Source organism: Rutidosis leptorrhynchoides, chromosome 4, assembly GCF_046630445.1.
Source record: "Rutidosis leptorrhynchoides isolate AG116_Rl617_1_P2 chromosome 4, CSIRO_AGI_Rlap_v1, whole genome shotgun sequence".
Lineage (NCBI taxonomy): Eukaryota > Viridiplantae > Streptophyta > Magnoliopsida > Asterales > Asteraceae > Rutidosis > Rutidosis leptorrhynchoides.
In genome coordinates, this window is record NC_092336.1 from 149169294 (window position 1) to 149176080 (window position 6787).

Consider the following 6787-nt stretch of genomic DNA (forward strand, 5'->3'; position numbering starts at 1 on the left):
AACCAGCTTCGGTTCGTTTTGGTTTAAAGTATAAAGGTTACAACATCGAGGGGTCATTCTAGTCGCGAGATCTCAAGTCGAGGACAACTTTGACCAGTTTCATATAGCTCGTGTTCGCGGGTCCTAGTGAAGAAGCCCACTCGCGATCGCGAGTGGGGTGTCGGGCAGGTCCACTTATTTAAGTGTTGCACGATTTGTATTTAGGTCATTTGCGTTTTCACTCGTTTGGAGCCAATTTTGGGGCTATTTGGTGATTCAAACACCGTTCTTTATTAAATCTAAAGGAGTTATCATCAAGACTTGAAGATTGGGTCTTAGATCATCATTGGTACTCGAAATTTTCTAAATTTTAGTGATATTATTATGGATTCCATTGTTTATGAGTGTTTCTATGATTTTTCATGAACAAGTGTTGCTAAACTACTAATGTTTGCTTGGTTGTGAAACTTTCATGGTTTGGATTGTCTTATTATATGGATTATTATTATTATGTTTGATTCGTTAAATTGTTATTACGTTTTTTTATGGAACCATTTTTATGCATGTTTATTACTTGAATTCAATTATATATATTACTGACTAGCTAAGAAACTTTGTCCCAAACCCGGACCCATACCCGTCGAGTACTCATTTACTTACTAACCATCGGGTTATCGGGTTTCCCCACGGGTAAACGGGGATCCCCATTTACTTACTAACACTTGGGTTATCGGGTTTTCTCGCAAGTATCGAATATCTATGTTGTTACGCATTCGCATTCTCCATTCAACTATTTTAATTTTTGTTTTAATAATGTTATTAAAATGAGTATTAAGTTTAAATGACTATATATAAATATCGAATAATATTACAATACCACATTGTAACGTATATTAGTATTAATATTAATAAAATTGAAATTCCCTTCGGGTCGGGTATACAGGTCGGGTATAATAAAATTGAAATTACCCCGAGCCCTGCTCAGGGTTTCGGGTTTACCCAACGGGTGCAGGTCTTTTTGCTATCCCTAGTTTTACGTGAGTTTAATTTAGATAGAATCTTAATAGCTTATTCATTATATAGTTGGTCTTTTGAGCAAGATTAATGTGAGTTAGTCAAGATTGAGGGATTGCATTATATGTTCTTAGACATATAATTGGCTTTAACTGTTAAGGACAATCCACCATAATTGTGAATCAACCAAGTGAACATTGCTCTTTAACATCTGAATTTCGTTTAGCCAATGTTAGTAAAAGCATATGTGAAATCTGCATTGCTAAAGCCGGTCAACGGCAGATCTAGCCACATACAAGATTTTACTTTTGATACAAAACCTGGATACCACGCTGGCAAAATCGGCATTGCTAAAACCGGTTTTGGTGAACATGTGTAAAACTGGAATTACTAAAGCCGGTTATACTAGCTTTGGGAAGAAAAAAAATCTTTGAACGTACTTCAATTACAAGCTTGACATGTTTTGATATCCTTTAGCAAAAAAAAAAAAAAACACTCTTGTTTTGAGTAATTGTACTCTTCCATAGGTATGATTATTTAACATTTCTTACTAGACTCTTTAAAAGAAAATATATGGTGTCATAGCATTGTCATATTTACACCTCATTGCATACGAAACTGTATGTCAATTACTAATAATTTATAATCCGTATATAGCCCCCCCCCCCCACACACACACACACACACACACACACCCACACACACACACACACACACACACACACAAACTCACACACACACGTAGCATTTCAATAGGTTTTTTTAAATTCAACATTTGTTTGCATATCAAGTTAACAATGTAAAAACTAGCATTCTATAAATGTGTTGACCTTTAATACTTTAAAATGTTAGTGAGTTTTGCTCTACTTTTCTTGTGATTAAAGAGATTTTGTAGTGGTGACCCGGTATGTTCACCTCTTGTGTGATTTGCGTTGACAAAAATGATCTCAAACAGAGTTTCGACACTTGAATTAACTCACAACACGAAAACCTAAACTTTTTGACCTGGAACAGTCACGATAACAGTAAATTACTTGACATTTTAATCTTTTCTATTAAAACTTGAAAGACCCAACTATGAAAAAGTAAAACCAAAAGGTATAACATGAAGGAACTAAAATGTTTTTTTGGGTGCTAAAAATAAAGTGCATGGTTACACCCTGTTCTTGGATGTTAATTGGTTATGAATTCTAACCAATGTGAGGGATTGTATTCACTCCGATACATAAGATTGATAACAGGTATCTTGAACCCCTTAGAGCTCACTCATTAGAGCTTCGATTTTTTGGTCATTCAAAAGTCTAAACGCTCATATCTCGAACCCGAATTAGTGAGAGAAAATGAAAATGTTGAAAAGAGGGGAATGCGCTGCTTGCAGTGGCAGATACCGAACACGTTCATTTACATCTTGATTTTTCACGGACTCACGACTTTTCCCCTAGTCACGTCCAAAGTCATCCCGATTTGAACTGCCGATGCCGCAATGATTACACATGTCCCACTTGTAGGATTGCTTTTAGCCCAAATGGTGATAGAGTGAGGTTCCCCGAAGCTTATATGCATACATCTATTTCTTCTCAGATATGATGTGGGATACACACAAACCAATTAGCTCCAACAATCACCCTCTTAATTGGTTTGTTCATGCACTTGTATCAAGTAACGTGACTAATCCCGGACACGTTCATTTACATCTCAAATTTTCACGGAACCACGACCTCTCTCCCGGTCACGTCCAAAGTCAGCAGGATTTAAACGTCACAGCCGCAATGATTACAAACGTGCCACATCGCTCTCTCTGATCCCACTTGTAGGATCATTTTTAGCACAACAACATGTCATACATATAAGTTCATGAGTTTCATAGTATTTTAAAATCAATTGGTGATATACGGAGATTCCCTAAACTTATATGCATAAGTTTAGTTTGTTTTTCTCATATCATATCCAATGTTAGACACACACAAACCAATTAGCTCCAACTATGATATCCGAAATTAATTCATATTATATATTCTATTTTTTATTTACTATTATTATAAAGGCAATATTCTTAATTAGAAGTAACACTAGCTTAATGTGAACGAAGTTGTTAGCATTACCATTGATATACCTAACATATATGGAGTACTATAATATAGTAAACAAGTTAAAAATTAAAAGAAATACACGATAAAAGACAACAATAGATCAAATAATTAAAGAATAAATATCATGCATAACAAATCTATGCATGTGTTGGAAAACATAGGCTATAAATAGAGACCCCAAGGAGCTAGAATGATCAATGCAAGCTAGCATCTCTAACTAAAATAAGCAATAAACATATATCACTGTTTTTGTACGTATCAGCAAGTAGCTAGATCGAAGATGGGTTCAAACAACGTGTTCGGTATACCTGTGACGGAAGGATCTCGGGAGGAGAGGGCACGCAAGGCTTTAAACAATCCAAACGAAGGTGGAAAGCGTGACGCAGCGCTTGCTTATATCAGGACTGCAAAAGCAAACTGGGGTACTGGTGTTTCGACTCTATGTTTGTTTTATAATGCAACTGGTGAGTCCTTGCTTTTTGCTCAAGAAGATTCTTCGTATGGGAAATTCGAAGGTTCGGTTCCGGATAGAGTCCAGAATGGGCAGTGGGGTGCGTTTTTGCATGTCAAAAACACTGCTGTTCCTTCTGGCTCTGTTGGGTTACTAGTATATCGTGTTAAGTCCAACGATACTAATTTCCTCAAACAGGTCATTAGTTGGCAGACCCCTTGGGGCCCGTATAACAACCAAGTAAGCGTATATATATTATATATTTACCTCTCTATTATAGTACTATATATCTAAGTTAATTTATTAATAGTTTCATCAGTAACTTAAAGTTGAATTGAATTGAATATTTATAGGCCTACTGTAATGTGTTTGATGATAATGAGACTATTAACAATGAGGATATCTATAACAAAATGGGGGCAGCAGATACTCGATATTATTCTATTATGAGGAGAGGAATCTTTACGGCTACAACCATTGAGACTGGCACTTCGCCTCTGTATGAAGCACAATTCACTATTGATGCCATCGCCCGATCAATATCTTTTGACGAAGTTGAAGCCACGACATCAGCTTAGCTTAATTAATTAAAGAATTGATTCTTAATTAATTAAGTTTCCAAGTGAAATCCAATAATATAAATAATTATTATAATTATGAATAATAATACCACAGGATTGTGGTATGGAGATGGTACGAATAATATGCTGCTTATATATAGCAAATGCATAATTTCCTTTATTTGCCTATGTTTGTAATTTGCGTTGTATGTGTGGTTCCTTTTCCGGTAATAATTAAGAAACTCAATTAAATATATGTTGTCTTATTTTAAGTTTTGTATTTCAAGAAAGTTTGTGTTCCATCCGTTCTCCATATTTGATTGCTTCCCGAAAGAAAGGGAATGAAATGAAGATTGAGTGAAAGTGAACAGAGTGGAATCATTTCAAAATGAAAGGAGAAATGAAAGGAGAGCGAGGACAGAAAAAATTAGACCAATTTCTTCATCCTCTACTTTTTCTTTTTTCCAAAAAAACTTTAGAACACCTTTTCATTTAAGTTTTCTTCGGTTACTATCTTTTCTTCCCAAATTATAACTCAAGAACTAAACCTTATGTTTTTGTTGACTAATAATTTCATCTTGATGATTTGAATTGACATCTTCATTGCAGTTCAAGGTTTCATCCCAGCTCATAAATTCATCAATGTTTTGTTTGTGGTTGTTTTGTCTTCTTTTACGATTTATGAGCAATTTTTAGGTAACCTAATAAAAAAGCGTAAATGACCACAATAGTCCTCCCTCAATTGTCTTTTAACCCAGATCGAAAAAATTTAACCGACGATCCATATAACTTCCCAATCCCCTCACTTTCACTTCCCTCTTGATAGGCCTCATATATATATATATATATATATATATATATATATATATATATATATATATATATATATATATATATATATATATATATATATATATATATATATATATATATATATATATATATATATTGATGAGAGCACTTTTAGACTACTAATTAATTATGATATTAACTATTAATAAGATTAATTAATTATCAAACTGATGGGGATGGAGGTGCTAAAAGGAAAGTCACTACCCACTATATTCGGCCCACTAAATTCGGTACCACTAACAAACTGTAAAAGTTAAGATTTTAATTACACCACCATTTTGATTTCAACGTTATTCACCTTTTAAATACTTCAACGTAAGCATTCAGATGCAACCGTGTATCTTGGCAACAAGCATGACATGTCAGGTACCGAGTGGGTTAACGCGAAATGGTTGGGGTAGATTTGGGGACACTTTAGGAATCAGGTAATGGTTCCTAGGTTGTAGTGGTCTCGGGTGATGTGATTGTTGTCACATTGGATGCGTTATGGGTCGACAAGAATTGCGGTGAATATAGACTCCTATGGTAGGTAGGTGGACTCTCGTGATTGGTGTGTTCGTAGCCACCCTAAGTAGTGGGTGCACTATTGTGATTGTCATTGGTATGGTTATCTACCGTAACCAGGATGATCGACAAAGGTATGTGGCGGGGACTTAAATCCCGTAACGGGATGTAACAAGCCTTGTGATAGTGTTAAGTGTTATGACTCGGTAGAGTGTGTGGTAAGAGAATCATGTCATGATTCTAGTTGTATATCGTTTTTGAAGATGGTGTGTCGGTGAGTCTTAGGGTCGTTAAACTCATGGGAGTTGGAACCTTAAGACGATGTCATGTAAGTGTGTTTGTGGAATTATAGGGTAAGTTCCTTATGGAATTCCCCTGTAGTGATAGTTGTATCGGTGTACGGAGGAGTGTAAGCCTTGGTGTATCCAATTCCTTAGAGTGTTGTGAAGGGTTTAGCTAGGCTATATTGCTTAGCTTAGGCGAATTCATATGTGGCGTGCGTCCACTAGGAATGTTGGTGGGCTAATGAACCGTAAGGTTCGTCGGGTAGGTATGACCTCGGGTCATTTAGTTGCGTATTGGATGATATCGGATGTATGGAACCCTAAGGAGCGAGATTCTAAACCTCGGTAGAGGGTAGTGGGAGTCTGTTTGAAACTGCGACAGGTGACCCTTTTATACCTGCTAGCGTAATGATCGAATTTTATAAGGCTGTAGTCATGTGGTGTATAGGGTATCGGCGAGAGACCCTTGGGTGCAATGGTGATGGCAATGGAGAATGTCGGGCGAACGCGATTCAACGATGCGAAAGTTGAGTTGAGAGGGTTGTCGTGCATACTTCACGTGAATTGAAGTAGGGTAATGAACTTTATTGTCAATTGTTATGTGCAACCCAAGGGAGGTGACAAGTTGTGTGTGTTTGAAGAGCTCACGAGACGGGTGAATCTTTTTCCTCTTAACAGCTCGATGGGTTGGGATGATTGGTGAGAGGACTATGGACATAATTTTCTGTTAGGTTGCGGTTGATGATGAGGTGCTTCTAATGCGGGCGACTAATTCGTTGAGTCAGATTGGTCACTCTTCTCCATAAGAGTGAGCAAAGGCCTGATAGCGATTTACTGTTAATTGAGTATAAGGTCGAGTGGGCTCGACTGACAGGTAGGACGGATGGAGCACAATGGCGTATGCCTAGGCTCAGAAGTGTACGTAGGAATTTTGTGAGAGTCTACCTTGCGAGTGACGGGTGCGACTCATGTTAATGAAGGTGTGATGTCATTGTAAGTATGACTTCTAGGGTAATAGTGTATGACGGCTTCAAGAGCTTGAATTTAATTCTC